The 12,022-nt window shown below is 46.7% G+C and overlaps 3 non-coding genes across 3 annotated transcripts; all 3 read right to left on the bottom strand.

Annotated features, from left to right (window-relative positions):
* Positions 1-9,353: 9,353 nt before the first annotated feature.
* LOC135006398 (U1 spliceosomal RNA) lies at positions 9,354-9,516 on the bottom strand. The gene has a single exon (XR_010206599.1). It is a non-coding gene; the product is annotated as a U1 spliceosomal RNA (small nuclear RNA).
* A 655-nt stretch (positions 9,517-10,171) lies between these two features.
* LOC135006520 (U1 spliceosomal RNA) lies at positions 10,172-10,334 on the bottom strand. Its single transcript, XR_010206710.1, has one exon. It is a non-coding gene; the product is annotated as a U1 spliceosomal RNA (small nuclear RNA).
* Positions 10,335-10,486: 152 nt separating this feature from the next.
* LOC135006360 (U1 spliceosomal RNA) lies at positions 10,487-10,650 on the bottom strand. The gene has a single exon (XR_010206562.1). It is a non-coding gene; the product is annotated as a U1 spliceosomal RNA (small nuclear RNA).
* Between the last annotated feature and the right edge of the window lie 1,372 nt (positions 10,651-12,022).

Below are 12,022 nucleotides of genomic sequence, written 5' to 3'. Positions count from 1 at the left end.
TCTGCTTACTTTGTGCCTTCAAACGCACAATGCGAACTACAGGTAGTGCTGCAGGGCCCACACCCTTTTAGCTGCCTTACAGAGCAGCTCTGGAGCTGTTACAGTGCCCAGCTGCTGCAAGAAATCAGCTTGAATGCTTCAGGGGCTGGGGCAGAGCCAACATGAGCCCCACACAAAAGGAGGGTGGGGGTGTTTAATGCGAACTAAGGGTCATCCAAGCACCGCAAAAGGCCGCCATGCCCTGCATGCCCCTTTTCTCTTTTCATATGCAGATGAGGGTTCCAGCCAACTTTGGCCCACTGCTTGGATGACATCACCGTATGCAAATCCGTCTTCTGCAGACCTTCCCCCAGGAATGCTTGTACTAGTTGTTGCATATGGTTTGATATTTGATGGTGCTTCAGTATTAGGCAGCCTTCCGCCCTCCCATGTTCATCTGAAAAGATGTGGTCTCCCTGCAGTTGTTGTCCCCAGACGAAAGTTCCCTTGTGCTTCCTCAGTTGAATCTCCTTAACTTGACGGGGGAGGGGCTGCCCGAGCAGCCACCCTCCCCAGCCCTATCCCAACTCATACTTATTTTGCATGTGAGATCTCTTGATCATGAAGATTGTTCTCACAGGGTGAGGTTCATCCATTATATTTTAAAATAGGAAGGTACAAATTACATATTTGAATTGCATCTATGTGTTGGATTCAAATGCCCCCCCCCCCTTCCTTTCTCAATTGTGCCCGTCAGCAGCTATTCTAAGGTTGCTGCCAATGGGTGTGACACATTAATTTCTTCTGTGGGGTACACTGGACTCCACAAGGATTCACATTGGTGTGTAGAGTAGGATCTTGATCTGAGGCACCAACCGGCTCAAAGCTTTTGACTGTTCCCAAGAAGCTCAGTGCATTCTCCTCTATAACCCCGCTTCCATGAACAGGGAGCTCAGTTTGTAGTTGGTGCCTTCAGTAGCAGGCCACTTAACAGGGGCCTGCCTCAGGCAGCCTATTCTTAGCTATTAATTTTGACAAGAAAAGAAGAACTTGTTTTATGAGAATCTACAAGGGCTGCAGCAGGCTAGGTCTAATAGACATCTTTACTGCAGCTTCATCACTCCCAGCGGCGCTGTATACTCCCGTGCCCTGGTTGCTGGGTCACTGCAGCGGAGGCTCCGGTTTCTTCCTAAGGTCAGTCACACACACACCGCCCTTCCGGATCACGAGGCCGCTGATGAAGGGGAGCGTGGCCGTAGGGGGTGGACCGTGTGCGCACTGGCGTGGACACTGATTACTGGGCAGCCGCTCCACTAGCCACCAGGTACAGTTAAGGAGCACAGGTCTGGGGGTTTTTCTCCTATATTAAACCAATTTTGTACTGCCCGCAGCGCATTGTGATAGGTAATAGGGCCTGATTCAGGCTGGATTGCAATCACAATAAGCGATCCAACTGCAAAAATTGCTAAGAGCATACGCATGTGCCTGCATTTTCTGCGGCACCCCGCAGAGAATGCGATCGCCTCTGCCTGTCAATCGGGGCAGGGGGGGAGAGGGGGGTCAGCAACACTCCATTTCCAAGTCAGGGATGGAGCGGTGCGGGGGCAAGGCTTCAAAATGGGGTCTGCAATGGAGGAGACACAGGGGGCGTGGTCACAGCGGCTGTATGACATCACATTCAGCCGCTGTGATCACAAAAATGGTGGCGGCTTCCTGCGCGCACATACAGTCTGCACCAGCAGGAGGCTACACCATTTTTTATGATCACGCTGAACTGCAGTGCGACTGCAATTACAGCATGGTCAAGAAGGGAGGCGTCATGCTGGGTGGCCATTAGAGATGAGCGGGTTCGGTTCCTCGGAATCCGAACCCGCCCGAACTTCACCCTTTTTTGCACGGGTCCGAGCAGACTCGGATCCTCCCGCCTTGCTCGGTTATCCCGAGCGCGCCCGAACGTCATCATCCCGCTGTCGGATTCTCACAAGACTCGGATTCTATATAAGGAGCCGCGCGTCGCCGCCATTTTCACACGTGCATTGAGATTGATAGGGAGAGGACGTGGCTGGCGTCCTCTCCGTTTAGATTAGAAGATAGAGACGAGTGACATTTGATTTACTACTAATTTGGGGAGCAGTTGAACTTGTCAGGAGTACTCAGTAGTGCAGAGTTTTGCTGATAGTGACCACCAGTTTTATTATTTATAATCCGTTCTCTGCCTGAAAAAAAACGATACACATACCATATATGTGCTCAGCCTCAGTGTGCTGCATGATATATCATCTATGTATATCTGACTGTGCTGAGTGCTCACTGCTCACACAGCTTAATTGTGGGGGAGACTGGGGAGCAGTTATAGCAGGAGTACAGTGCACACTTTTGCTGCCAGTGTGACCACCAGTATATTGTCTGCCTGAAAAAGTTAAACACTCCTGTGGTGTTTTTTTTTTTTATTCTATAAACGCATTCTGCTGACAGTGTCCAGCAGGTCGGTCATACATTATATTATATAAATATTTACCTGCAGTAGTGTTATATATTTTTTTCATCTCTATCATCTTTATCATCTCTATATTAGCAGACGCAGTACGGTAGTCCACGGCTGTGGCTATCTCTGTGTCGTCAGTGCTCGTCCATACCTACCTACCTGTGGTGGGTTTTTTTTTTCTATCTTCTTCATACTAGTAGTTTAGGAGTCTGCTGACAGTGTCCACCAGGTCCATCATTATATTATATACCTACAGTAGTAATATATTTATTATATTATCTATACTAGCAGACGCAGTACGGTAGTCCACGGCTGTGGCTATCTCTGTGTCGTCAGTGCTCGTCCATAATTGTATACCTACCTGTGGTGGGGTGTTTTTTTTCTATCTTCTTCATACTAGTAGTTTAGGAGTCTGCTGACAGTGTCCACCAGGTCCGTCATTATATTATATACCTACAGTAGTAATATATTTAGTATATTATCTATACTAGCAGACGCAGTACGGTAGTCCACGGCTGTACCTACCTCTGTGTCGTCACTCGTCCATAATTGTATACCTAACTGTGGTGGGGTTTTTTTTTCTATCTTCTTCATACTAGTAGTTTAGGAGTCTGCTGACAGTGTCCACCAGGTCCGTCATTATATTATATACCTACAGTAGTAATATATTTAGTATATTATCTATACTAGCAGACGCAGTACTGTAGTCCACGGCTGTACCTACCTCTGTGTCGTCACTCGTCCATAATTGTATACCTACCTGTGGTGGGGTTTTTTTTTCTATCTTCTTCATACTAGTAGTTTAGCAGTCTGCTGACAGTGTCCACCAGGTCCGTCATTATATTATATACCTACAGTAGTAATATATTTAGTATATTATCTATGCTAGCAGACGCAGTACGGTAGGCCACGGCTGTGGCTATCTCTGTGTCGTCAGTGCTCGTCCATAATTGTATACCTACCTACCTGTGGTGGGTTTTTTTTTCTATCTTCTTCATACTAGTAGTTTAGGAGTCTGCTGACAGTGTCCACCAGGTCCGTCATTATATTATATACCTACAGTAGTAATATATTTAGTATATTATCTATACTAGCAGACGCAGTACGGTAGTCCACGGCTGTACCTACCTCTGTGTCGTCACTCGTCCATAATTGTATACCTACCTGTGGTGAAGTTTTTTTTCTATCTTCTTCATACTAGTAGTTTAGCAGTCTGCTGACAGTGTCCACCAGGTCCGTCATTACATTATATATACCTACAGTAGTTATATATATTTTTTTTTATATCATTAATTATCATCTCTATACTAGCAGACGCAGTACGGTAGGCCACGGCTGTGGCTATCTCTGTGTCGTCAGTGCTCGTCCATAATTGTATACCTACCTACCTGTGGTGGGTTTTTTTTTTCTATCTTCATCATACTAGTAGTTTAGCAGTCTGCTGACAGTGTCCACCAGGTCCGTCATTATATAATATATACCTACAGTAGTTATATATATATTTTTTTTATATCATTAATTATCATCTCTATACTAGCAGACGCAGTACGGTAGTCCACGGCTGTAGCTACCTCTGTGTCGTCAGTCACTCGTCATCCATAAGTATACTAGTATCCATCCATCTCCATTGTTTACCTGAGGTGCCTTTTAGTTGTGCCTATTAAAATATGGAGAACAAAAATGTTGAGGTTCCAAAAATAGGGAAAGATCAAGATCCACTTCCACCTCGTGCTGAAGCTGCTGCCACTAGTCATGGCCGAGACGATGAAATTCCATCAACGTCGTCTGCCGAGGCCGATGCCCAATGTCATAGTACAGAGCATGTAAAATTCAAAACACAAAAGATCAGTAAAAAAAAGGACTCAAAAATCTAAATAAAAATCGTCGGAGGAGAAGCGTAAACTTGCCAATATGCCATTTACCACACGGAGTGGCAAGGAACGGCTGAGGCCCTAGCCTATGTTCATGGCTAGTGGTTCAGCTTCACATGAGGATGGAAGCACTCAGCCTCTCGCTAGAAAAATGAAAAGACTTAAGCTGGCAAAAGCACAGCAAAGAACTGTGCGTTCTTCAAAATCACAAATCCACAAGGAGAGTCCAATTGTGTCGGTTGCGATGCCTGACCTTCCCAACACTGGACGTGAAGAGCATGCACCTTCCACCATTTGCACACCCCCTGCAAGTGCTGGAAGGAGCACCCGCAGTCCAGTTCCTGATAGTCAGATTGAAGATGTCAGTGTTGAAGTACACCAGGATGAGGAGGATATGGGTGTTGCTGGCGCTGGGGAGGTGAGGTGGTTTGTTTAAGTCAGGCACCCGGGGAGACACCTGTTGTCCGTGGGAGGAATATGGCCATTGACATGCCTGGTGAAAATACCAAAAAAAACTGCTCTTCGGTGTGGAAGTATTTCAACAGAAATGCGAACAACAGGTGTCAAGCCGTGTGTTGCCTTTGTCAAGCTGTAATAAGTAGGGGTAAGGACGTTAACCACCTCGGAACATCCTCCCTTATACGTCACCTGCAGCGCATTCATCATAAGTCAGTGACAAGTTCAAAAACTTTGGGCGACAGCGGAAGCAGTCCACTGACCAGTAAATCCCTTCCTCTTGTAACCAAGCTCACGCAAACCACCCCACCAACTCCCTCAGTGTCAATTTCCTCCTTCCCCAGGAATGCCAATAGTCCTGCAGGCCATGTCACTGGCAATTCTGACGAGTTCTCTCCTGCCTGGGATTCCTCCGATGCATCCTTGAGTGTAACGCCTACTGCTGCTGGCGCTGCTGTTGTTGCTGCTGGGAGTCGATGGTCATCCCAGAGGGGAAGTCGTAAGACCACTTTTACTACTTCCACCAAGCAATTGACTGTCCAACAGTCCTTTGCAAGGAAGATGAAATATCACAGCAGTCATCCTGCTGCAAAGCGGATAACTGAGGCCTTGGCATCCTGGGCGGTGAGAAACGTGGTTCCGGTATCCATCATTACTTCAGAGCCAACTATAGACTTGATTGAGGTACTGTGTCCCCGGTACCAAATACCATCTAGGTTCCATTTCTCTAGGCAGGCGATACCGAAAATGTACACAGACCTCAGAAAAAGACTCACCAGTGTCCTAAAAAATGCAGTTGTACCCAATGTCCACTTAACCACGGACATGTGGACAAATGGGGCAGGGCAGACTCAGGACTATATGACTGTGACAGCCCACTGGGTAGATGTATTGACTCCCGCCGCAAGAACAGCAGCGGCGGCACCAGTAGCAGCATCTCGCAAACGCCAACTCTTTCCTAGGCAGGCTACGCTTTGTATCACCGCTTTCCAGAATACGCACACAGCTGAAAACCTCTTACGGCAACTGAGGAAGATCATCGCAGAATGGCTTACCCCAATTGGACTCTCCTGTGGATTTGTGGCATCGGACAACGCCAGCAATATTGTGCGTGCATTATATCTGGGCAAATTCCAGCACGTCCCATGTTTTGCACATACCTTGAATTTGGTGGTGCAGAATTATTTAAAAAACGACAGGGGTGTGCAAGAGATGCTGTCGGTGGCCAGAAGAATTGCGGGACACTTTCGGCGTACAGGCACCACGTACAGAAGACTGGAGCAACACCAAAAACGCCTGAACCTGCCCTGCCATCATCTGAAGCAAGAAGTGGTAACGAGGTGGAATTCAACCCTCTATATGCTTCAGAGGATGGAGGAGCAGCAAAAGGCCATTCAAGCCTATACATCTGACCACGATATAGGAGGTGGAATGCACCTGTCTCAAGCGCAGTGGAGAATGATTTCAACGTTGTGCAAGGTTCTGCAACCTTTTGAACTTGCCACACGTGAAGTCAGTTCAGACACTGCCAGCCTGAGTCAGGTCATTCCCGTCATCAGGCTTTTGCAGAAGAAGCTGGAGACATTGAAGGAGGAGCTAAGACAGAGCGATTCCGCTAGGCATGTGGGACTTGTGGATGGAGCCCTTCATTCGCTTAACCAGGATTCACGGGTGGTCAATCTGTTGAAATCAGAGCACTACATTTTGGCCACCGTGCTCGATCCTAGATTTAAAACCTACGTTGTATCTCTCTTTCCGGCAGACACAAGTCTGCAGGGGTTCAAAGACCTGCTGGTGAGAAAATTATCAAGTCAAGTGGAACTTGATCGGTCAACAGCTCCTCCTTCACATTCTCCCGCAATTGGGGGTGCGAGGAAAAGGCTCAGAATTCCGAGCCCACCCGCTGGCGGTGATGCAGGGCAGTCTGGAGCGACTGCTGATGCTGACATCTGGTCCGGACTGAAGGACCTGCCAACGATTACGGACATGACGTCTACTGTCACTGCATATGATTCTCTCACCATTGAAAGAATGGTGGAGGATTATATGAGTGACCGCATCCAAGTAGGCACGTCAGACAGTCCGTACGTATACTGGCAGGAAAAAGAGGCAATTTGGAGGCCCTTGCACAAACTGGCTTTATTCTACCTAAGTTGCCCTCCCACAAGTAGTACTCCGAAAGAGTGTTTAGTGCCGCCGCTCACCTTGTCAGCAATCGGCGTACGAGGTTACTTCCAGAAAATGTGGAGAAGATGATGTTCATTAAAATGAATTATAATCAATTGCTCCGTGGAGACATTGACCAGCAGCAATTGCCTCCACAAAGTACACAGGGAGCTGAGATGGTAGATTCCAGTGGGGACGAATTGATAATCTGTGAGGAGGGGGATGTACACGGTGATGAATCGGAGGATGATGATGAGGTGGACATCTTGCCTCTGTAGAGCCAGTTTGTGCAAGGAGAGATTAATTGCTTCTTTTTTGGTGGGGGTCCAAACCAACCCGTCATTTCAGTCACAGTCGTGTGGCAGACCCTGTCACTGAAATGATGGGTTGGTTAAAGTGTGCATGTCCTGTTTATACAACATAAGGGTGGGTGGGAGTGCCCAAGGACAATTCCATCTTGCACCTCTTTTTTCTTTCATTTTTCTTTGCGTCATGTGCTGTTTGGGGAGTGTTTTTTGGAAGGGCCATCCTGCGTGACACTGCAGTGCCACTCCTAGATGGGCCAGGTGTTTGTGTCGGCCACTTGGGTCGCTGAGCTTAGTCACACAGCTACCTCATTGCGCCTCTTTTTTTCTTTGCGTCATGTGCTGTTTGGGGAGTGTTTTTTGGAAGGGCCATCCTGCGTGACACTGCAGTGACACTCCTAGATGGGCCAGGTGTTTGTGTCGGCCACTTGGGTCGCTGAGCTTAGTCACACAGCTACCTCATTGCGCCTCTTTTTTTCTTTGCGTCATGTGCTGTTTGGGGAGTGTTTTTTGGAAGGGCCATCCTGCGTGACACTGCAGTGCCACTCCTAGATGGGCCAGGTGTTTGTGTCGGCCACTTGGGTCGCTGAGCTTAGTCACACAGCTACCTCATTGCGCCTCTTTTTTTCTTTGCGTCATGTGCTGTTTGGGGAGTGTTTTTGGAAGGGCCATCCTGCGTGACACTGCAGTGCCACTCCTAGATGGGCCAGGTGTTTGTGTCGGCCACTTGGGTCGCTGAGCTTAGTCACACAGCTACCTCATTGCGCCTCTTTTTTTCTTTGCGTCATGTGCTGTTTGGGGAGTGTTTTTTGGAAGGGCCATCCTGCGTGACACTGCAGTGCCACTCCTAGATGGGCCAGGTGTTTGTGTCGGCCACTTGGGTCGCTGAGCTTAGTCACACAGCTACCTCATTGCGCCTCTTTTTTTCTTTGCGTCATGTGCTGTTTGGGGAGTGTTTTTTGGAAGGGCTATCCTGCGTGACACTGCAGTGCCACTCCTAGATGGGCCAGGTGTTTGTGTCGGCCACTTGGGTCGCTGAGCTTAGTCATCCAGCGACCTCGGTGCAAATTTTAGGACTAAAAATAATATTGTGAGGTGTAAGGTGTTAAGAATAGACTGAAAATGAGTGGAAATTATGGTTATTGAGGTTAATAATACTTTGGGATCAAAATGACTCCCAAATTCTATGAACAAGGGAAAATGTCATCATCCCGCTGTCGGATTCTCGCGAGATTCGGATTCCATATAAAGAGCTGCGCGTTGCCGCCATTTTTACTCGTGCATTGAAGAGAGAGCGGAGAGGACGTGGCTATGTTCTCTCAGTGGAAATCTCAATATCAGTGCTCAGTATCAGTGGATACTTATTGCTGCTCAGTAATACTAGTAGTGTGTCTCTCCTGCTCAGTGTCAGTTCTCAGTAGTATCCTCATCAGTGCTCAGTATCACTGCTCATTGTCTTGTGCTGCATTGTTGTGCTCAGCATACTACAGTACATTACTAATAGTCCAGTGCTGCATCTTGCTGCTCAGTGTCAGTTCTAGTATCCTCATCAGTGCTCACTATCACTGCTCATTGCATTGTGGTGTTCTGTATACTACAGTAACATAGTAATATAGTAACATATAGTAACATAGTTTTTGAGGTTGAATAGAGGCAAATTGCCCATCGTGTTCAACCTGTTTTAAGTTGTGATGATTCTACATACTTGCTTAATAATGTATTATGACTAGTTAGCTACTACAACTCATGTTACCCCCGGATTAACCATGTTGATATTTTAAGTATTATAAACTTGGATAGCTTTTTCATTCAGAAATGTATCCATTCCTTTTTTAAATCCAATTACAGAGTCCGCCATTACCACCTTCCCTGGCAGGGAATTCCACATCCTGATTGCCCTAACAGTGAAGATCATAGTATCTCACCTGGCAGGTAAGTAGGAGTTGGGCCAGAGCTGTGGAGGATTGCTGCTCGGGCACCACCTGTGAAGTGAAGGAGATCCAACTGAGGCAGCACAAGGGAACTCTCGAAAGAAGAACAAGGCTAGAGGAAGATCTGAGACAAAGAAATCTGACTTTTACCAGAGCTGACCAGAGGAAAGCACAAACACAGTCCCCCACTACCACAAATAATGCAGTCGAGTTTCCCACATTTTGGAAATCACAGGGGTCAGCATACCCAGAATGCAATGAATGAACCTCACCCTGGGAGAACAATCTTCATGACCATGGTATCGCCTATGCAAAATAAGTATGATTTGGGATAGGGCTGGGGAGGGCCGCTGCTCAGGCACATCTCTGTCAAGTATAGGAGATTCAACTGAGGCAGCACAAGGGAACTCTCATCTGGGGACAACAACTGCAGGGAGAACACATATTTTCAGATGAACATGGGAGGGCAGAAGGCTGCCTAATATTGAAGCACCCCCAAACAACAAACCAAATGCAACAACTAGTACAAGCATTCCTGGGGGAAGTTCTGCAGAAGACGGATTTGCATACGGTGATGTCATCCAAGCAGTGGGCCAAAGTTGGCTGGAACCCTCATCTGCATATGAAAAGAGAAAAGGGGCATGCAGGGCATGGCGGCCTTTTGCGGCGCTTGGATGACCCTTAGTTCGCATTAAACACCCCCACCCTCCTTCGGTGTGGGGCTCATGTTGACAATGCCCCAGCCCCTGAAGCATTCAAGCTGATTTCTTACAGCAGCTTGGCACTGTAACAGCTCCAGAGCTGCTCTGTAAGGCAAGTAAAAGGGTGTGTAGTTTGCATTGTGCATTGGAAGGCACAAAGTAAGCAGACAGGAGGAGAAGTCAGGATAGTGCACAAGGGTATAAAAGGGAGGGGCTCAAGAAAAAAGAAGTGGAAACAGACAGCAAACTAGGCTGGAGAGAGACCTGAGACAAAGAGATCTGAATTATACGAGAGCCGACCAGGGGAAACACAAATTATGCAGTCAAGTTTCCCACATTTGGGGAAATCACAGGGGCAGCACACCCAGAGTGCAATGGGTAAGCCTTGCCCTGGAAGAAGCACCTTCATGATCATAGTATCTCACCTGGCAGGTAAGTAGGAGTTGGGCTTGAGCTGGGGAGGGTCGCTGCTCGGGCACCGCCCTGTCAACTGAAGGAGATCCAACTGAGGAAGCACAAGGGAACTCTCGAAAGAAGAACAAGGCTAGAGGAAGATCTGAAACAAAGAAATCTGACTTTTACCAGAGCTGACCAGAGGAAAACACAAACACAGTCCCCCACTACCACAAATAATGCAGTCGAGTTACCCACATTTGGGGAAATCACAGGGGTCAGCATACCCAAAATGCAATGAATGAACCTCACCCTGGGAGAACAATCTTCATGACCATGGTATCTCCTATGCAAAATAAGTATGATTTGGGATAGGGCTGGGGAGGGCCGCTGCTCAGGCACATCTCTGTCAAGTAAAGGAGATTCAACTGAGGCAGCACAAGGGAACTCTCATCTGGGGACAACAACTGCAGGGAGAACACATATTTTCAGATGAACATGGGAGGGCAGAAGGCTGCCTAATACTGAAGCACCCCCAAACAACAAACCAAATGCAACAACTAGTGCAAGCATTCCGGGGGGAAGGCCTGCAGCAGATGGATTTGCATATGGTGATGTCATCCAAGCAGTGGGTCAAAGTTGGCTTCAATCCTCATCTGCATATGAAAAGAGAAAAGGGGCGTGCAGGGTATGGCGGCCTTTTGCGGCGCTTGGATGACCCCTAGTTCGCATTAAACACCTCCACCCTCCTTTGGTGTGGGGCTCATGTTGACAATGCCCCAGCCTCTGAAGCATTCAAGCTTATTTCTTACAGCAGCTTGGCACTGAAACAGCTCCAGAGCTGCTCCGTAAGGCAAGTAAAAGGGTGTGGGCCCTGCAGCACTACCTGTAGTTTGCATTGTGCATTGGAAGGCACAAAGTAAGCAGACAGGAGGAGAAGTCAGGATAGTGCACAAGGGTTAGCTGAACACACTAACCGATTGCGCCACAGAGACACTTTGCAAAAAGTATATACTGACAAAGACTAATAAGCATTCATCTAGAACGTTTCCTAGAAAAACTTTAAAAAGTCAATAATCTGGAGAGTGTTTGTAAGATGTTTCTTCCAGCAACCAATGAAGAAACACATTGGTACTTTCGCATGATGAGTGAGTGCTTCAGGATCTCTTGCACTTACATGTGCAGCAGAGTACTGCAATGGAAGCATGCTGGGTCCATAACCCAGAGGTAGGCAGATTGAAACTATCCTTTGCTATATGCATTTTTTTGTTGTTCATTAAAGTAATCCAAAACTGGGATTGATATTTTAGCTTTTATTTTTACTTAAAGTACAATAACTTTTACCATTTTAATTTGTTTTAATAGTATATTGACAGTATTGTTTTCTTTCAAAAATCCACTTAATTTTCTTTACCCTATTATTAAAATGGTAATTGACAAAAACAAACTACATTGTCACCAGAAGGGCAATACAAAATGTACAAGTGATATATTAAAATCATCTTTCCAGCTTGAATTTCAATGATGCATTGGGGCAACGATTTTGTGAGAAACATCTTCACCCTTAAATAAAGATTTTCTTAATTCCTTACCTGTGTGCTAATTAGATATCACCTTGTTTTCACATTAAACAGACTTCCACATGAGAAAGCAGCAAGGATGCAGTGGCGTTAATGTTTCCTGGTGTCAACCTGTATTATTTCAGTAGATATTGAAATGAGGATGCATCTTGCTG

This window comes from Pseudophryne corroboree, unplaced genomic scaffold (genome assembly GCF_028390025.1).
Source record: "Pseudophryne corroboree isolate aPseCor3 unplaced genomic scaffold, aPseCor3.hap2 scaffold_213, whole genome shotgun sequence".
NCBI lineage: Eukaryota > Metazoa > Chordata > Amphibia > Anura > Myobatrachidae > Pseudophryne > Pseudophryne corroboree.
The sequence above is the reverse complement of the archived record's forward strand: the minus strand, read 5'-3'. Positions and strand labels throughout refer to the sequence as shown.